Source organism: Equus quagga, chromosome 2 (assembly GCF_021613505.1).
Source record: "Equus quagga isolate Etosha38 chromosome 2, UCLA_HA_Equagga_1.0, whole genome shotgun sequence".
Taxonomy (NCBI): Eukaryota; Metazoa; Chordata; class Mammalia; order Perissodactyla; family Equidae; genus Equus; species Equus quagga.
Genome location: NC_060268.1, coordinates 28,608,002 through 28,629,269, shown reverse-complemented (window position 1 = coordinate 28,629,269; position 21,268 = coordinate 28,608,002). Strand labels below are relative to the sequence as shown.

Sequence of the window (21,268 nt, the reverse complement as noted above, 5' to 3'; positions counted from 1 at the left end):
TAACAAGTGGACATGAATTAAGTTATAGCAAAGCTTTTAATAAAACACTGCCTAAGGTTGGGTGGGCTAAAGGGACCCCATACTGCTCTTGCTCTTCCAACCTTAAAGGACCTCAAACAGGCCCATTCTATTCACCCTAGTTTGAAAACATTTTAAAAAGCCAGAAGGTAGAAATCATGAGAAACGTAATGAACAATTACTTGGGCAATGATAAGTCTGCTAAGGTGAATAAGATTATAAAGATTAAAGTGTTTAAACTAATATTATATGAAGAGGTCGTGTCAACTTTGCGTGAATGTTTTTTGGAAATGGTTGTTATGTCTGGCTGGGAATACTTCCCCTACACAGTAGTATAATATCGAAACTTGTTAATGGAACCCTAATGGGAGTTTTGATTAGAGGTATTTATGAGTTGCTAAGATTAAGATAAAACCTTGAAAAAAATTAGTATGTTTAAATAGACTATATGAAATGATTGCATCTTTTTTGCCTGATTGTATTATAGATTATGCTATGGAGATAAACATTGTGTCTCACATTTCCTCTGCCTGATACTATAACAGCACATAAATCCACCCTCCAGGCAACAATAACTAAACACACTAAAGGAGAGCTTACTTTAAAATGGCCAAAATGGGACCATTTCAGTTTACTCAAACTGATATATTTGCATATGCAATTGGAAAAAGCTGGCTATAAAATTAACCAATCAGAAGCCTATGTTAATCTTTTGAGATTCTAAAGGAAATCAGGAATACTTTACTGCCTTTTTAAGAGAAAATAATTAAGTAATTAACATGCCAGATTAGGGGACGTCAGTGGCCTTGCTAGCAAAACGAAACCAAATCTGCTGCTCCTCTCTCACTGAGCTTCCGTACTTCAACTCCCTTGAAATTCCTGATCTAAAATTAAGCAAGTAAAAATGGGTAAACTTTTGAGACAATATGAAATTCTAATTGTCATGCTGGGGAACCTGTTTCAGATGAGCTGACCTTAAGGGGACACCCTTAAAAGAGGATTCAAAACCTCTCACCTGCTTAATATGCAGAAACTTCTAAAAGACAAAAGGATCCTTACAGCAAAAACAAAAGAATCTTTAGTAACAAAAACTTTTGCCATCTGAGCAGGTCCATCTGCCAAGGAGAAATTTGGATTCGTGTTCTTTTGAGTTTTGTACTTGAGACCTGGATAAAATTTTGAAGATCTCTGTTTATGTCTGTCTGTCTCCGTATATATTTGTCTGTCTCCAGATGATATAATTTCTAAGGATCTCTATTTAATGGGCTTGAAGTTGATGCTTATATAAATTATTGCAAAATGCAATAGAAACTAACCCAGATATCTTTCAAGTTAACATGATATAAAATAATCTTTGATAAATAAAAGCTTGTTTAAGTTTGTTGGTTTTGTTAAACATTTTTCAGAGTTATCAACATTGGTTATGATACAAACATGTTATCTCTTACAAAATTTGGCAGTGAAAATAACTTAGAATAATAGCTTATTTTGTCTGATGTCTCATCAGGGCTTTGTAGGCAATCTAAATATAATTATTTGGAATGAGTAAATTAAATAGATGTGTTATGGTGTATGTACTTAAAACAAGTTAAGATGCTGGGTAACTGATTTAATGTCACCTCAAGTTTTTGTGAGTAATGAAGCTTAATTCTTGGGAACAAATGATTTAGATAGAGGAAATGGGTAAGAGTTTTTGGGTGCAACAATTATGTTTTCTGGCCTGTATACTTGAAAAACAGCTTCCAAAATCTTTTTGGTAGGTTAAAACTTTGGAGTTTGGCTAAGTTAAATTATCTGATGAAATTTATTGAGTATCTAGGTCATTTCCACATAAGATAAAATATTAGAAATTGATTACTGGGCATAGATTGTCTGCCTTTGGTTTCTCATCTCAGAGAAACTGAAAGATGCTTAAGTTTTTAATAAACATATTTTGTGCCATGCTAGGGACTTTTCTGTGAGAAAACACATATATTTCTAGAAAGTCTGTATCCATGGAAAGTAAAATGTATCTTTTCAGTAAAGAAGGTATAGAGAATAGAGGTACTTTTGTTTGTTTTGTTAAAAGATGATAAATTTGTCCTAAAGTACTAGGAAAGGATAAAGAAAAGAAGGCATGGGACAAATTCTGAATATAAAAGCATATGACAGAAGTTTTGTGGAAGTAAAACCCTGAGGATTTTTGTGTATGGTCAAGTTGGCTAAGATTAAAATTTCAATTAAATGAATGAGTTTCAATATCAAACATAAACTGGTGCAAAATTAGACTTTGGCTCGCTCTCTCTTAAAAAGGATAATTCTCTTGAACTTTTGGTCTGTTCTGGATAAAGAAATTATAAAAAGTTTTCCCTTATTTTTGAGTAAGTTTACCTAAAAGACAATCTATGTTTTGTTAAAATAAGGTCCTATGTTCAAAAGGACTGAAATCTCTCTATTAAGGGTTTTTTCTTTTTTTGACTGTTTTAACTCTCTGCTTGCCTTTGACTACTTCTGTTGTCACTTTGGTTAAATGAATAACTAAGCATTGTTTCCTCTTTGACCAAGTGTTTTAAAACTTTTTTTATTTTTGATGAACTTCTCCCCAAAATTAGTCTTTATTTTGACTTAAAAAGGGAAGCTTTAGGAATTTCCAATGAGCCCAGGGACTTCTCAAGAATTTGTTCTCTCTTTCTATAAAGGGGAAGATATTAAACCAATTAAACTATTTGGTATGTTACATAACATGGACAGCATTGTCAAATAAGTGGTGATAAACCTTCTTAGGTTATATTGTGTGGGTAAATGTTATTAATATGTGTTTAAGAAAAATTATATAACATTCCTAAAATTCTGATCTGTCCTGTTTATCAGTGATAATTCTGGCTATTATCTCAAAGTGTTATATGTCACATCTTTGTCAATTGCCATTTTTTAATGCTTTGTTATTTGCAGAGAGCTGTTGTTTTATTCTGATATTTTAGCAGATGTGTTTCATCTTTGGAGAGATTCATGAAAAGGACTCTGACACTTGCTCTAGGATACAAGTTTCTGATAAACTTTCAGAATATGAAACTGAGTTAGACAAGAAATTAAAGAACTGTAATGGAGAAACTGATGGTCTCATGAAACTGCTAATAGAAGATGAAGAGTTGATATAACAGGAGTAAATAAACTGATAAGGATAATTATAATTTTTATGACTTTTAGTTTGAAATATTGCTGATTTTAAAAAATGTTTTGTTTTTCCTGATTTAAGGAAAATTTTTCTCTTTTTTCTTAAGGAACTATGACTTATAGCAATTTGTAAGCAGAACTAAGGCATTTATCTTTTTCCAGAATTTAGAAACTCTTGATGAGTGAGTATTCTTAATAGCAATATAGATGTTTGCATAAGTTCAGTAAGAATCTGTTCTTATAAAAGGCTACAATTGGAAATACTGGTTATATTACCAAGGCTTTGACTGGACTGTTATATTTGAGAAAAACATACGTCAACTCAGACATGACCATACAGCTTTTGAGAAACAAAGGTTAACTTTATGAAATAAAGTCACTTGGAAATATTGGACTGGTACCTTGCTTACAGTGTTTCCAACACCTTACCAGATGAGTAAAGAAGATCTCTTCCCTAGGAGGTACAAGGAGCCTCAGGATATTTTGGGGAACCTCAAGAGAGGAAAGGAATTCACCCAAATCTGTAGGTATTGCAGACAGAGTCTGATGACAAGTCCTTGGCTTGGCTTTCCTGGCCTCAAGAGCCCTTTAAAATTCAATCTTGAGATTCCTTATAAAAAGGTCCAGCAAAGCAGATTTAAAAGAGCCTATATGACAGTTGCTATTCTTTCTGTGGTAAAAATGAGAGTGATTTAGAGAGAAAAATTATGTTTGAATAGAAACTATAGTACACATTTGTGGATGTTGGATTTTGGTTCTATTATTTGTCTCTGATGTTTTTCTTTTCTATCTGTAAACTGCACTGGATCCTGAATCCTTCTAGTTTCCTTAAATACTTGTTACAGATCTCCAAATTAATATTTTCATTTTTTTTCCTTCCTTTTCATCTGGAATCATTGAGAACTGAGACCACTCTTTTTCCTGAAGCCTTGCACAATGAAATTGGAAAACTGGAAGTAAACTTAAGACAGCACCATGATAGTCCATGTTTGGACAATCTTCATGCCTGTTGCTGCGTAAGCCACTTAAAAGGTTTACCTGAATGCCTGATGATGTCATCAGAGACATTTTGAACTGCAGGGGATCCTTCAACATAGACATCTAGAGATCTTCTCAACTGAATGTCCCCTGGACTCAAAATTTAGGTTATAATTTGTTCCAATCATTAACCTTGCTTTTCTTTTTGTTTTTCTAGAAAAGCTTCTTATCAAATACCTGGTTACTTGCTTACACAATATAGGCTTAACTTTGGGAGACCCTTCCTATTATCTAGAGATGACCAAAGAGACCTGGAGGGAACCTGAAACAAGGAACTAGGCACTAGATGTTCCTCTGCACCATCTTTGTTGTGGAGATTAGGTCCTCTTAAAATCCTGGAAGCACAAGATGAGTCCTTACGAGAAACACCACAAGGAATGGGAACCATGCAATAGAAGTACATCACAATCTGGATCACCAAAACCTTGTCTGGCTTTAGCTCTAGACATTGACTCTTCTGACTGGACAAATGAACCCCTGACCAACCACAAGTTGCTATCTAGAAGGTGGTCTTCTGAAGATAAGCAATGAATAACTCCCAGGTTCTTACCTTACTTGTTGGACTATTAGACAGAAACTACTTGGCTACATCAGATTTCACCTGAGATTCCAGGCCCTAACCTTGATTGGTTTACAGATCACTTCTACTGGGACTAAGGTCCATTATGGAGGGGATACTAAACTTTGGGCTGTCTATTTTGCTAATATGTGTGGTCATCTATGTAATTGTAAAGTGTAGACTTATATGTTGTTCCAAAGCCATTGATCAGAGTACTGAAATATTAGTCATGCAAAGCATGTCTCGCTCTCCTCATCTGGTACCTCAAAATATTTACAGTAAAAGTAAAGCAGTTTCATTCCTCTAAGCTTGATCTTCACCCATTCACAGTAGGAAGCAACTAGAGCAGTCTTCACCCCCATTCCCCAAGATTGAGGAATGATCATAAAACAGTGGGGGTTAAAACCTAGGATGAAAGAGTTAAAGTTTTCCCGGATTAGGATGAAACCATGCCTGTACCCACAAGGTTAACAGGGGAAACAAAGTAACCAAAGTTTCTGAGCTTGCCTTGCAGAACAGCAGGAGGACTTCTGATAAGACAGTAGCTTGCTGACAGCCCTCCACCTGACTAAGCATAATGCAGGAGCATTGACAAGCTAAAAAGACTGATTGTAAGCTTCACACATCAAAGACTAAGATCCACCACACACAACACATAGAACACCCCTGACTTTGCACAGGCAGCCCATGAAGAAATATGAAAGACAGTTGCCCCTGTACAGAGGGCTCTTAGAACTTCAGCCCCCATGGCCACATGCTGCCCCTCCCTGTCTTATTCTGCAATATACTTTGGAAGAATGCTTAGAACTGCATGTAGTTAAGCTAATCTGCAACTGGTAGAAAGAATTACTTGCTAGCAGAAAATTTACGTCCTCTGCCCAGACTCTTCATTCTTTCCCAGATAAGGAAGGAACTGAGGTTTTCTTAGATTCCTCAGCAATGTTGCATTCAACAGATCTTCTGTGGAGAGGCACTCAACTTTCTGTTGTCATCCATCACCTGACATTTCTGAGCCACACTTCCCAACCCCATTTGCCTTATATAAGTATTTCCAAATCAGTTCCTTTTAAAAGTTTTTTTTTTTTTTTTTTTTTTTTTTAGGATGATAGGCTGCCATCTTCCAATTTGCTAGCTTATCACTTATTAAGTTCTTTCTCTACCACCGCCTGCTTGGCCTTTTATCTAGGGTGAGCAGATCGAGCTCTTGCTGGGTATCAACCTCAGCTTCTTTTCATAGCTGCCACTTCCTTGTTAAGCCCTCAGTATATTTCCTCTTGATTTCCTTCTCTCCACTCCTCAACCTCTCACAGCCATAGACTCTAACCCTCTTCTTTTGTCTTGCCTAAACCATAACCTTTTTTTGTGTTTGACTTAATTCTCTCGTCTTGTTGAAAGGTACAGATGTTTCTTTCTCTAATGACTTTGGGGGTCTTGAGCTTATGTGGTTTCATCTATGTTCCAAGAAGAAGCTCTAAGCAACAACCACCATGGGCCTATCTGCTCTGAACTGGTCCAGACCTTCACCACAAGAATGACAACTCTGCAGACAGAGAATTGTACTAAAGTAACTGTCTTCATTAACATCCTAAATTCTCTTCTGGGATGGGCAAAGTAGCTATTTGTAGTTCATGTTATGTATATAAAAGCATCATTTCAAACCACGCATGTGCAAACTTATGCCACCTCTACATGTGATGATGAAACTTCCTATTTGTATATTCTTTCCCTGGCCCAAATAAAGGCACCTACATCCATGTGCTAGGCGAGCAATACCTTTGTGAAATTATCCCCAGTGGGCTCTATTTTCTTTGTTGCAAGTCAAAAATAAAATTTCTGCTTTGTGTGACAACTATTTCTGGTATAGTTTGATTAACTTACCAAGAAGGGGACTCAGGTCTGGTCTGGTAACAAATTGGTGACCCTGGTGGGACCTCTGTCCCTCTGAGGCTATATTCTTCCAGCTGTCTGGTTTACAGTACTGGAGGTTGAGGGGTCAGCCTCACAGGCAGGGTGATGCTTTCTTCTTAGTGTTTGTGCTGCCAATTTGACATTGCTTCCCCATTGGGAGACCCAGTGGCTACACTGAGCATATTGCTCCGAGGATCTCTTGATGGAGGTAAGTGGTGCAATCCCCACAGGATAACTATAAGTTATTTCTCTACATTGTCTCACTAACCAGGCTGCCTGATCCTTGGGTTTAAGATTGCTTTAGCCTTGGGTTCAAGTCCCAACATTCGCTTGTGGAACCTGGGTTTTGAGTTCAGATCCCCATCTGGAGGCAGCCTGGCTCACGGGAGTGAGAGTTCATGTTTGGTTGGAAGGATTGCATGACCTGGCTACTCTCGAAGAGCTGATGTTTGGCTCTGGCAAATGGGAGCAGTCCTTGCTGACTAGTTATTGGGCAGTGAAGGCTTGAGGCCCATTTGAGTTTGTCACTGCTGGGGCTTGATGACCTTCTGAGGGCCCTTTTGTGTTTGTGTTTCTAAAGTGGCAAGGGGTGGGTTTGAGTCCCCCTGCCCTGGGAGCCACTGAGTCTTTATGTTTGTGTAGTGTCTGTGACAGAAGGAACTGATCCCCTGTGGCTGGGGTTAATTCTCTCAGAAGTTACAGAGTCCATCTCTCAGTCTTGTTTTGTAATTGTGGAAAAAGGCAGGGTTCGGTCCCTGCAGGCTGAGTTCAGAATATTTGTGACCTGTGTGGGTGCCGGTCAGGGACGCCCAACAGAAGCTTTGCCTTAAAGTGACAGAATATTTATCGTGGTTTCTTTCTCTATATCCTTAACAAACTGGCTCTAGGTCTCTCAGATCTCTCCCTGTGCCTCAGTTTCTTTACCAGCAGTCATTGGGAAGAACTCAATGCCCTCCTGTTCTTTCCCTCACACTTTCTGCTAGAGAATTTCCATTGACCTCTCCCAGATTTCCTCCTAAAATCTGCCTGCAGTAATTTAGTCTCCTTAGTCATCCACCCTCAGGAGGTAGCTTTTGCTTTTGGTGGTGAAAGAAACTAGGTTTGGCACATGAAAAGACGTCTTTGGTAACTGACAGAACTCATGCATGGCAGTGCCAAGGTACTTGCCATCTGAGTGCTTGGTCTGATTTTCCTTTAGTGGATTTTGGATGTGTCAGTTCTTTGTTTTTGTCCTTGTGCTAACCTTTTTTTAACAAGACTGGCTAGAAATGATGGACTTTCTGTAAAATGATTACATCTCTTTTGCCTAATTAGGGATTATGAGAGCATATAAATCCACCCTTCAGACAGTGTTAATTAAACATGCTAAAAGAGATTTCACTTTAAAATTGTCCAAATGGGACAATTTCAGTTTACCCAAACTGACCTATTTACACATGTAGTTGGAAAAAAAGCGAGCTATAAAACAAATTAAACAATGAATGAGAAGACTATTTTAGCTTTTGAGGCCTCTAATCAAGGTCAGAAATCCCATACTACCTCTTTAAGAAAAAATAATTAAATAAGCCAACATGCCAGGAAAACGAAACCAAGTCTGCTGTTCCTCCCTCCTCTCTTACTGAGCTCACCAACTTCAACTTCTCCCAAATTCCACACCTAAAATTAAACAAGTGAAAATAAGTAAACTTTTAAAATATCTTACAATGGCAGTGGCCATTTTGGGGAACTGTTGTTTCAGATACGTCCACCTTCAGGGTCACCCTTGGGAAAAAAAGAAGAGGATTCAAAATCTCTCACAGTGGAATGCATTCTTTGATTAATATGAGGAAGCTTCTAAAAGATAACATGACTTTAAAAACAGCTATAAAAAGGATCCTTACAGCAAAATGCAGAGAAAAAAAAATCTTGAATGAGAATCTTTAGCCATCTAAACAGGTCCCAATTTGGATCCAGATTCTTTTAAGTTTTGTGCCTACAACATGGCCAAAATTTTAAAGATTTTTCTTTGTGTTTGTCTACATGTCATTGTATGTGTGTCTGGATGATATAATTTTAAAAGAGATTTCTATTTAATGAATTTAAGAGCTTATACAAATTTTTTTTTCAGTGTAGTGAAAACTAGCCCAGATGTCTTTCAAGTTAGCATGATGTAAAGTGACCTCTGGTAAATAAAACTTGTTTAAGTTTGTTGGTTTAATTAAAACAGACATGTCCTCAGAGATATCAACATTGGATATGATGTAGACATACAGCCTTTATAAGTCAAATAAACTCGTATTATCTCCGTTAGAAAATTTGTCAGCAAGAATAATAACTTAAAATAGTAGCTGATTTGGTCTGATGTCTCATGAAGTTTTTATAGACAATCTAAATAATTATTGGAAATAGGTAAACTAAATAGATATAAAAAATGATAAATCACAAAAGGTAAATGTTTTTGGGAGAACTTTTTAAGAATAGTTATGTATTCTGATGTATGTACCTAAAACAACTTCAAGTAACAGCTAACTGCTTTAGTGTCACAGAAAAAAATAATGTTAAATGGTCATGTCCTGTATGACTCCATTTACATAACATTTGTATAACGTGGAAAACATAATAGCGGTTGCCAGTGGTTAGGATGATGGCGATAGGGATACAAGTCTGACTGTAAAGAGAAACCACAGGGGGGATCTTTGTGGTGTTGAAATAGTTCTGTATCTTGATTGCAGTGGTGGTTACATGAATCTACTAGAAATAAAATGACACAGAACTACATAGACACACACACACACACTATACCAATGTCAATGTACTATAGTTAAGTACAATGTAACCACTGGGGGAAGCCGGGTGAAGGGTACATGGTGTGGGTCCTCAGTGTATTGTCTTTGAAAATTCCTATGCATCAATAAATTTCAAAATAAAGAAGTTTTCTTAAAGTGTTAATTCTCATTACAGAAGTTTTGCATAATGGTATAGAGAAACACATATAAGACCCTCACTGAGACTGTTATTTACATTTTGGTGCATATCCTTGAGGTGTTCTCCCACCCCATCCAACCCTGTGTTGATATTAAGTTCAACATGTCCATGAAAATGACAAGTTGAGATGTCAGCTGAATATAGTGAAGAGACATATAGAGTTCAAAAGAGTCTGAGCTGGAGATCTAAATTTGGGGGATATCAGCATATGACTAGGCATGTAAGTCATGAGACTGGATGAGAGTGACTGTCAAGAGCAGGTTGATTTTTGCTTTGTTTTATTTTTAGAAGAGAAAAATTCCCCATTTGTTTATTGATTAAAAAAAGACCAAGTAGAGGAAAAACTGATAATACAGGAGAGAAAGGAGGGAATTGTTAGAGCAATGATTTTGAGTGCTCAGACTCTAGGGGTGGATTGCCTGAGTTTACATGTGTAAATGTGTTATTTTATCTATAAATTACACTTCAAGATGGTAAACAGCATGCTTGCTGTAGATGGTTGGATCTGGTGATGTAGTTGAGAACCACTGGTTTAAAAGAATCAGTAATGGAGAACAGCCCAGTGGTGTAGTGGTTAAGTTTGGTGTGTTCTACTTTGGTGGCCTGGGTTCATGGGTTCAGATTCTGGGCGCAGACCTACACCACTCATCAAGCCATGCTGTGGCAGTGACCCACATACAAAGAATAGAGGAAGATGGGCACAGATATTAGCTCAGGGCCACTCTTCCTCACACACACACACACAAAGTAATAGTCAGGGGCCTTGCTACACTGCACACACAGGACCCTTCCCTTCATTCTGCAGCTGTGGCTGCTACTGCCTAATTACAGTTGACTGGATATAAGAATCCAGGTCAGCCTTGGGCTGGAGGCTCCTCAGCTATGAAGAGTTTCTTAAGACGGGAGACATGGAAAGAAAAGAGGGGAAAGCATGCTGAATAACGTTTTACTAGTAAGGTATCCAACTCTGCTGTGGGGCACAAATAAGGCATTAGATTAGCTTTTTTTCAAGAGTTTTTGTCACTCACATGCCCACCAGATACACTAAAGTCCAAGGTGGGAGCAGTAGAGGGAGGCATTTTTCCAGAGAGAGATGTGTTATTCAAGATGTTCCAACGCTTAAACATGGTCTTCCATTAGGATCCCAGAGTTCTCAGTGGTGTGCAGAGCATAGCATCAGTTTACCCACCAAAGACAAAGGGATCTGGCCTACTAAGGATATTTGCAAACATCTTGGTAGTGAATGCTTCCTTATGATATTGCGTGGAGTAATTCTTCTTGCAGAAACAGTTCTGATGTCTCTGCTCTGCTCAAGAGTGGCCAGCCAAGGGTGAGTAGAAACTGAAACTTAACCCCTGATCTGCTCAACAAACTGTACAAAATGGCACAGGGTTGACTTCATCCAGAGGACGGGATTTTCTTCCAATCCACACAAAGTTGTAGTTTAGGCCATCTGGGGACCTAAATAGATGGCTTTACATTTTAGTTCATTTCACATAAATGACCTCACATAACCCTTACAGCTTCTCCAACAAATAAGCAGAACTATAACTATTATTTCTGTTTTACAATAAAATCAAGGCCTCAGGATAAGTGTCTTGTGTAAGGCTGCATAGGTCCTGGGTGCAGAACAGGAATGCGACCTTGGTCTACAGACTCCCATCCTCTGTTCCTTCTCTCTGCCTTGCCCCTGATAGTCTGTTCCAGTTGACGTCAATTCTCATGGATCTAGAGAAGAATTGGTTACCATCAATGCCCAAAACAATCTTGCACATATAAGATGGATCTTTTAGTTATTGTTAAGAATCATAGCAGTTCATATTTTTAAAATGAACTCACATAAACCTGCTCACAATCCATAGAAACAGACCCTTCTCACCTCTGTGAGATCTTGGACTCTTAGAATCCTTTCATCCCCTCTCTAATCACTGCAGTTCCCTAATCTGGGTCCTTACCTGTTCAGGCTCTGCATAGCCCCGGCTCCACTTGGCAGATGACCCTCTGGGGGAGTTATCACACTATGTCTTGTTCTTTCTCACTGAGTGATTTTGGCAGCTTCTGTAATGTTGGAGGAGTTTTGTTAATAACATAAGATTAGTAAAACAGACCACAACCACCCAACTCTGGTACAACAGGAACTTCCAGAACCAACAAAGTCTACAGAAGCTGCTCCCAAAGATTACCTGTAGCCCACGGATCCCTCTTGCCAAGTTCTCTTCTTCTCACAGCCTACACTTCTGCTAGGAAAGATGCCAGCTCACTGACCTTCTGGTTGTGTTCTCTATAAAAATTATGTTCATTCATTGATATCAAGCAGCATAAGTAACATTCACTGACTTCTTTGAAATAGGCTTAAAAATTATCTTTAGAGACATTCTGTGTAAAGACTTTTTTGAAATGGCTTTATTATCTGGTTTTAAACAACCAGATTTCCTTGTAAGTTGCATTATTATTTTTTATGAATCTACATAAATTTTCACATTTGAAAATTATCAGATATAAGGTAATCACAGGCATTTTACGGCTCTGTCACCGGCAGGTAGTTTTTAGTTTACTCTAATGCTTGCCTGAAGGCTCTGCCTTAAATTATAGGCCAGAATTTGTGTCTTCAATAAAGGACAGTCTCAGAACCTCGTAAAACAGACTGTACCAGAAACTTCCAGCTATTGACACTTTCCATCACTTAGACAACTTTCACCAAACCGGAGGACTGAGTCAAGATTTACACAACTCTTTTTAGTCAAAAAGCAGACAGCTTCATGAGACTGCTAACTCAAGATCCACCAGAACAAGAATTAGTTGTGTAGGACAAATGAACTGATAAGGGAAATTTGTGGTTATTTATTTGGAATATTGGTTTATTGTTCTACCTTAGTGTTGATGCTGTTTTAATGTCCTATTCTTAATATTTAAAGAAGGCTTTTTTCTTTCTTCTTAAATTCACTTTAATCCATTATTTTCAAGTTAAAATAAACATTTATAGGTGATACCTGATTCTCACTGACCCACACACACAGTCAAGAATTTAGAAACTCTTACCAAGTCCCCTTACTTTTCATGGCAGTATGTTATTTGCATAGGTTCAGTGAGTTTGTTCTCCTTTTAACCAGGATGTAATGGAAAAATCAGTTATGCAACGAAGGCCTTTCCCAGAATGTCATTTTTGAGAATGATGCTCCTTTAATCCCTTATGATGAACTAATGCCTGCAAAGTCCTCTCAGGACACTTGCCTAGGACCTGGCTTACAGGGTCCAAGCTTTGCAGGAGGTGGGAAACATCACCTCCTGGCAGGCCAGGAAATTTAGGAAATTATGGGGTGCTTGGGAAGAAAGCAATTTACCCAAATCTGTACGTACTTGGGTGAAATCTGTGGAAAGAGTTTCTTTGGCTTGGTTTTTCTAAACTCAAGAAAGCAATTTAAAGAGACTTTTAAAAGCCCAAGCTGGGGTTCCTTAAGTAAACTTCCACGAAGAAGTTAATTTTGTGGGCTTGTCAATAATATATGGCTCTAGTCATACAAAACCAAATTAAGGAGGCCTGTACAATAAATTAACACTCTTGTAGCACCTGTATAAATTATCAGGCCAAATCGACAGTATTGTTTTTCTGCGTTTTGTCTTTCCCACTGAACTGAGAATTTCTTCTCCTAGCGCTTTTCTTATCCTCAGTGCCTAGCCCAGTGCATGGCATAAAAAAGTAGTCAGGATTATTTACTGGAAGAATAAATACCGAGTTATGAAATTCTATTTGCACCTCATTTCCTCTGTGAGGCAGTGATAGAGAGCTGGGGAGGCAGGGGGAGGGGCTGAACTCACCAAGCTGGGTCTCCTCTGCCCAACTCCCAGCTTTAACTGGGGAGAGAGAGAGAATTCTTAAAAATAAACTCAGAATTAGCTTTAAAAATATTCTAGGAATAAATGAACACACAAGTAAAAATAATAAACAGTGAGGAGAGATGAAACAAGATGGGCAAAATGTTGATGATTGTTGAAGTTGCATGCGGTGGCCACATGGGGATTCATTATACTCTTCTCTTTACTTAGGGCAAGTTTGAAATTTCCCATAAGAAAAAGGTTTTTTAAAAATGACCTTAAAGGAGAAGGCAATTTTAAAAGGAATTCTGAAGGCTTTGTGAGGAAGGAAGAGACAGATAAGCAAGTCAGTCAGTTTTGTTGTTTTGTTTTTGGGTTTTGGCACCCAGTAGTAAAAACCACACTCTGACCCACATCTGTGTTCCTCTGCTGACCACCCAGTTCTGGGAGAGGATGTGCAAAACAGCAGAGATTCCAGAAATACTGAACCTAGAGAGGGACGTGGTCAACTGTCATTATTTCAGCCCTGAGTCCTGGCAAGCTTCACTCTAGACACTGGTCCTTTGGCTGAGCCATTTCAGGTCTGATGCTGGGCGGCGGCCAGATACTGTCATGAGCAGAATGGGAATGGAACGCTCTAAGGGCTGAGGAGGAGGCAGGAGAGGGGTGTGCGTGTGTAGAGGGAATCAGTGCTGGAGACCCTAGGAAGGGGGAAGCACTGCGCCCTGCATTCATCATTCCCTCCCCCAGCAGTGATTCTGGAGGGAATGAGGAGAAGAGGAGTCAGCCTGGCCCTGGGAGTGAGGAAGCAGGAGAGAGAAGGGGCATTGCTCATTTGCCTTGGAGTACAAACGTTCCTTCAGACCACCTTTGGGTCTCTGTGGCTGCAGACAGGGCCAAGCTTATTGGTAAACACAGGATAAAAGACATCTAATGATGTGTGATTCTTGAGGTTTCTTTCCAATACACTCTAAGAACTTCTCTCCCACTAGCTGGTCACAGTGTGTAAGACTCCACTGTTGGAGAGACATTTCTTTAACATTCATCATCTTTCCCTGACTTTTTTTTTTTAAATGAAATTATCCCTGAAAGGGCTGACATATTTAATTGGGCTTGTAGTCAATATCAATTTAGTGTGATTGTGCCTGGAAAATGCAAAAAAATAAAAGGTAGCATTTATAAAGTCCTGACTGAGTGCCGCAGAGTTTTGTTAGGTACTTTATTTACATTGTGTCATCTAACACTGTGAGGTGACTAATACTATACTACAGCTCTATTTTATAAATTTGGAAGCAGAGTATTAGGAACATTCAGTAAAATATCCAAGATCATCCAGCTATTAATTGACAGAGTCAGCATTTGAATTCTGATCTGTGTGACTGGAAATCTATGTTCCTGGAAGTTCCCGTGTGGACAGGAAAAAGTATGGAGATAGACTGTTAGGTCACTTGGGGGTTCTTGGCAATCCCTGAGGTTGTAACGGTACTAGACACTAGGACTGAGAAGGAGATTACACTGGGAAAGACATAGGGGTCTGTGTGTGTCTGTCTGTCTGTGTCTGCTGGAGTGGGAGATGACCACTTGTGAAATGGTTGATAGGTAATAGTAACACGACTCTTTTAGAACAGCCACAAAGTGCTGAAATAGCAAACCTCACAGAGAAAGACTTTCAAACAATTGTCACTATGTAGTATTTCAACGTGAGGTAGTGGTCAAACAAATTTTAGTGGAACCACATTTAATTCAATTGGCAAAAAGACTCTGAAGTTAAAAGAACAGAAACCAGCTAAACTAGTGGCTTCTAATCTTCCAATACCCTAGGAGACTGTTCATTATTCGCAGTCCCACTGGGTCCCTGTAGGTTACATTTGTTAAGTTACAGTTATCTCTCTTGCTTAAACTGAGATAACAAAGTCATCCAAAAGGTCAGATGATTGCTCAGGAAGGGCTTCAGGAGGTGGAGGCAGCACCATTACCCCAGCACATTGGATCCCGTCCTCAGCTCACAGGCCCACACTTGATTCTGTCTGTGCATCTGGAGTTTTTCAGTCTCACGGGACTGACTCATACAAACCAATTCCAAAATAACACATAAACAAGAGCTACATTGAAAACTATGTGTAGTGGGAAATACCCCTGCCCCACACAGTCTCTCCCTCACTTAAATGGGAGACCAAACCATGAAGAGATGTTTGCTTAGTGAGCAGGGGTGGGAGTAGTGCTGAGATTCATTCAGGCAGGATGGGTGTGGGGAGACATTCCTGACCCGGATTTAAGGACTGAGCCAGCATCTTCCCCCTGAGCAGTGCTGGCTCACAAGGAAGCAATTCCAAAATTTAGAATTTCCCTTTCTAATCTCCAAGCTTCCCCATCTCCTTCTCAAAATATATTATCAGGCTTTTTGGTTTGTATTCTTTTATATTCTACCTTATTCTAAGATAGGAGTAAAGGTATCGTGTAAAATTATCTGCAATAAATGATAACCCAAATCAAATTTAGTTAAGAGAAAAGAGGCAGGACACAGTTTGATTGGTTGGGCTTTAGTTGTGAGGATGCTAAAATCAATATACTTCCCTAAACCTGCATTTTCGTCCCCAAAGCTGGAGTCTGTGGGTTCTTGGTGCCTCCTCCCATTGATGGCTTATGAGTTTGGGTTAGATTAGGAGTTTGATTTCACAAATGGTGGCTACTATTTACCAAAGGCTGATCTGAGCTGAGTAAATCCTCAGATGGTACCAAAAATTTCAAGTTTTGAGGAAATTTTGCTGTTATTCTCGTGAATCATCACAATTTAATTAATTTAATTTTCACATTTGTATTAATTTTTTTAAAAATTTACCAAGAAGAGTTTTTGATAAGAATGAGATAAGCAGGGTTTCCACAGTGGATTGATATAGTTCAAATAAACTTAGTTTAGTTAGCATGTTATAGTCTTAGTTAGAGTAAATTTGTGGTTTTCATGAAGATTTCTGAAATGTTGAAAATAGCTCACAGACCTCCATTTTTACATACTTCCATATAAGAAAAATATTGAAAGGACAGTCAACAACTGTATCAAAAAAAAAAAGGCTAGGTTGGGAAAGTAGACCTTGGTGCCCCTCAATTAGGAAATCCGATATTTTCCCTGCACAGAGAATCAGCCCACGGGAGAATAACTAAGCTAACGTTTCAGCTAATGGGGCTTACTTTTCTTTCATGAAATTGTGTCTAGTGCTCTCGTCAGGAAATGGTCAGGGCAACTAGTGATCCAAAGAGCAGAGGCTTTTTCCATGTGAAGCCCAGTCACCCTGGTAAGGCAACCAGATGGGCAAGCCAGTCCCACGGATGTGATGCCCCTAAATGGCTGGTTACAGAACCAAGGACAGAAACCTCTCACCAAGGAGAAACTCTGCCTTTTCTGTACTTTCCTGAGACCAGAGACCAAGTTCATTTGGGTCAGCAGACCCTGGTGCAGAAGCTAGCACAGAACAGGCACAAAGTAAGGTTTGATGAATGAGCGAGGAGGAGAGGGAAGGAGAGAAAGGAAAAGAGGGTAGGATTCCCCAGAGCAATGCTCTAGCCCACAGCGTGGAGGATGAGCGGGTGAGATGAGCTAAGGGGGAAGGAAGAGTAGGGGCTTTGAGAGATAAATACCCTTCTGACAGCTTCCAGCTTCCCATGCCCAGAGTCTTTCTTACCTCCCCCAGTATGCGGTTACTCTGGCCTAGCTGGTTAGAGAGATAGTCTTCCTCCAACCATGAGAGTCTGAGAAATAAGAGAAAGGAAAGCATTTAGAATCTGTAGTAATATATCTTGATAAGTAAGACACATGCAGACCTTACTGAAATAATATTGATCTTCTTAGCTGAGAAAACGGTAATGTTGTTATACAGGAGAATGTCCTTATTCTTAGAGATGCATGCTGGTATGTTTAAAAGCGGACTGACGTGATATGCGCAACAACTTACTTCTAAATGGATCAGCAAAAGAAAGAAGTATGTATGTGGCAAAATATTAGGAATTGAATTAGGTGGAATGTGTACTAGCTCATTACATTATTCTTTCTACTTTTTTACAGCTTAGAAGATTTTCGAAGTAAGTAGTTGGGGACAAAGTGGAGATTAAAAATTTACAAAAAATATATCAAATCCTTAATAAATACACCACACTGGTAACAGCGTTCGTCTTAGCTGAGGGGATATAAGGGTTCTTTTTTGTTCTTTATATTGTCCAATTGTTCTACATTAATATATATTGTTTTTGTAATCATATAAGATTTTTATTTAAAATTTTAAATATATATGTGTGTGTACATATATATATATATAACTATATACAGGTATATACATATATATATACACACACACACACATAACTATATATATATATATATAGTTAAGGCCGCAGCAAGGATTCTTCCTTCTGTCCTTGTGGCTTCTTTCACTGTACCAAACATCTCCCCACCTCACGCCCGATAAAGCAAGCCCCTTACAAACCCCATTTCTCAACATGTCCTCCCAAGCATATCGCTAACCCCGTAACTCTCTTTCCTCATCAGCTACTGCCCACACAAAACATACTCCCTCTAAACAGCTCTCCTGAAACAAATGGCTTCCTTCACCACTGACTGCACCTCTGTGCAAGGCTTCCACCCACGAACCACTCCTTCCCCAAGGTTCCTGGGTAACCCTCCCTCCACCTATCCTCTCTGAGTCACTGCCTGAATACCCTGAGGAATTCTTCCTGCTCTGCTGTTGAAGATTTCTCAATTGCTGAGCTAAAAGCTTCCCCTTTCCTGCCTGATGAAGCGTGAATTGCTTCCACTTGAGTCTGGATGAGTCACAGGTCCGTATTCATCCTAACTTAGCCCCTCAACTTCTCACCTCCCATCCTGCAGTGGGTCAAGCAGAAATGGACACGCACGGACACAAAATTATTGCAACATGAAAGTACAGTGTAACACGCCACCATCCTTGCATATAACTAGAGTGCTAGAGAAGTGTACTATTGTTGTTCAGGCTTTTGCAAAGAAGTCTTAAGGGACCTGATTTGAATAGAATTTTAGAGCTTGCAAGATTGAAGATTTCCTTCCAAAGCATTGCCAGCTATTCATCAGGCCCCAGCTTCAACTCTTTAAGACAGCAACTCAATGATTTCCTTTTTGTTGGGCTTTTCACAAATTGGGTGGAATCTGTCTCCCTGTTCTAGTCTTAACTCTCCAAAGTTGCACAGAATAAATATGATTCTTCTTCTACATAGACAATCCTTTTAAACAATGGAAGACAGTTCCTCACCTCCCTGTTTTGTCTCCAATTTGCCCCTTAGCATTACTCCCCTTGGACCTTCCATAATCAACATAAACATGTGATGTGCTTCCATACATTACCCACCCCCAACACTCTGTAGATTCAAAGATATGGAGCCAAAAGTCCTGAGTCTGAGTCCTGGCTTATCCATTCATTCGCTGTGTGATGGTGGAAAAGTCAGGTGACCTTTCTCTAAGCCTCTCTTTTTTCAGCAGAAAAATAAAAATGAGAATAATATGAATGACACTCAGTTAATGATCTCTATAAACATCAAAACTAAAAAAGACAAAGAATATGACATCTTTTGCAGACTGTAAAGCACTCTATACATGTTGCATGCTGTGGTATTCACATTAAAGTTCCAATCACAGCAGGAGTGTCTTCCTCCCTCCATCATAGATTAGATTCTTCCCTACTTGGCACTTTGGTAAAATTTGGCACCACAACATTGGGATTCAGCATCAATGGTTCTTTCACAATGACTGTGGCAGTGACTACTCCAGGGGAATCAGGATATTTATAATAACAATGGTCCAGCCTTGTCCTGGTCTTTTAAAAAATGCTTAAACGTAATTGCTACAGCTTCCCACTGTACTGGCCTTTCCTTCATACTCAATCAGCTTTATAATTGCTTCCTTCCCTCTAGATTTCAAAGCCTGGCTGCATTATCCAAGTTTGTCCCAAAGTCTGGAGCCTTTGGGGTCTCCAAACTGGATTTTAGCACTCAGGATCTGGGGAGGAAGAGCTGCATTCTCTCTAATATCTTTGCAGAGGAGGTAACAGTGTCGTTACCCTGCAGGGAACACATTGCAGAGAACTTTCTCTGCTGCCTTCTTATGAACCTCTATTAAATCAAAGCCAAGATCCCAATGAGGACTCATTTCTTTTCATTATCAAGGGTTCCTATCGCGTGGCACAGTTGTAACTGTACTATAGGCAAGTCACAGAGTACTCTATCAGTGATCAACTAAAGGTGTCATTGAGCTCCCAGACAACAGTACAAACCATCTTGTTGCCTCTCTCATATCACTTCCAAGTCCCAGTGGTGTTCTTTCCACTTCAAGATGTCTCCCATCATTAAAAAAATTTAACAAAAAATTTTTGAGCTCCTTCCCTTGACCCCACATCCTTCTTCCAGCCACCACTCCCTATATAGCAAAATTTCTCAAAGGAGTTGTTTATATATGCTGTCTCCACTATCTCATCTCTCATTCTTTCTGGTGTCATAATTATCACTCCATTGAGATTAATTCTCAAGGTCTCAAGGTCTGTACTAATTCTCTTGACATTTGCACTCCAAGACATCCTACTTGCTAATTCACCCCCTCCCCGCCCACAGATGGAGCATTCTCAAACTCCTTTGCTAGATCCCTCCCCTCATCCTGATTTCTGACCCTAGATGGCATCATCCAGATCATTTGCTTTAATGCCATCTATATGCTAAAGGTTTTCAAATTTATATACCTGGCATAAATCCCTTTCCTTGATTCCGGACTCATTTATCCAACTGCATACTCCGCCTATCCACCTGGAGGTCCAGACTTGTCAAATTTAACAACTGAAAAAACAAACTTTTGATTACCTGCCAGAACTACTCCTCCCTTATGAGTTTCATCTCAGTAAATGGCAATTCCATTCATTGAATATGTCATGCCAAAAACTTGGGAATGATTCTTGATTTCTCTTTTTCTCATACCTTATTTCCAATAGATCAGCAGGTCCTGTCTGCTCTATCTTCAAAAATATCTCCAATATCTGACCTCTTCTTACCACCTCCATCACCACTGATGCAAACAAAAACCAGCTTTTAGTCTGGTCTACCAGAGTGGTCTGCTCTCTGATCTCCCTACAGCCATTTTTACCCCATACCATCGATTTTCTGCAAAGCAGGCTGTGAGGGTTTTGTTTTAAGGTGAATTAGTTATAAATCTTTTCAGTAGCCTCCCTTCATGCTCAAAATAATCCCCAAACTTCTTACCATGATATACAACACCTGCTTACATCTCCACTCTTGTCTCCCAGCATGATTCTCATTGTTTACTCCACTCTAATAACATTGGCTTCTTGCTGTTATTGCATAACCTTCTTGCTGTTGCTAATTTGCTTAGTTCCCTGAGAACCTTTCCGCCAGGTGTACCTTCTGCTTGAACACACTTCCCTAATCATTGCATTGCTCACTTCTTCATTTATTCAGGCCTCTCTTCAAATGCCAGTTCCTCAGAGAGGCCTTCCCTACACTAATCTATTTAAAATCCCTTGCCCCTTTGTTACCTTTTTTTAAAAAATAGTTTTACTGAGGTATATTTTACATGTTATAAAAATCACGCATTTCGAATGTGCAATTCAATGATTTTTAGTAACTTTACTCAGTGTTGCAATCACTGCCATACATCAGTTTTTTAATATTTTCATCACCCAAATAAGATCTTTTACACCCATCTACATTGATCTCCTCCAATTTAACGTAAGTTCCATTAAGGCAGGAACGCTGTCTTGTCCTTCTCTGTGTCCTCAATCTGTAGAACATTTA

The 21,268-nt window shown here is 39.1% G+C and overlaps 1 long non-coding RNA gene across 2 annotated transcripts; it reads right to left on the bottom strand.

The window, feature by feature from the left end:
* Positions 1-10,367: 10,367 nt before the first annotated feature.
* LOC124235416 (uncharacterized) lies at positions 10,368-20,777 on the bottom strand. Of its 2 annotated transcripts, XR_006887466.1 has the most exons (6): positions 20,717-20,777; positions 17,131-17,197; positions 13,457-13,492; positions 11,824-11,921; positions 11,596-11,698; positions 10,368-11,368 (listed from the first exon to the last, which is right to left on the bottom strand). It is a non-coding gene; the product is annotated as an uncharacterized LOC124235416 (long non-coding RNA). The 2 variants fall into 2 exon arrangements; XR_006887467.1 differs by lacking the exon at positions 13,457-13,492.
* Positions 20,778-21,268: the final 491 nt, after the last annotated feature.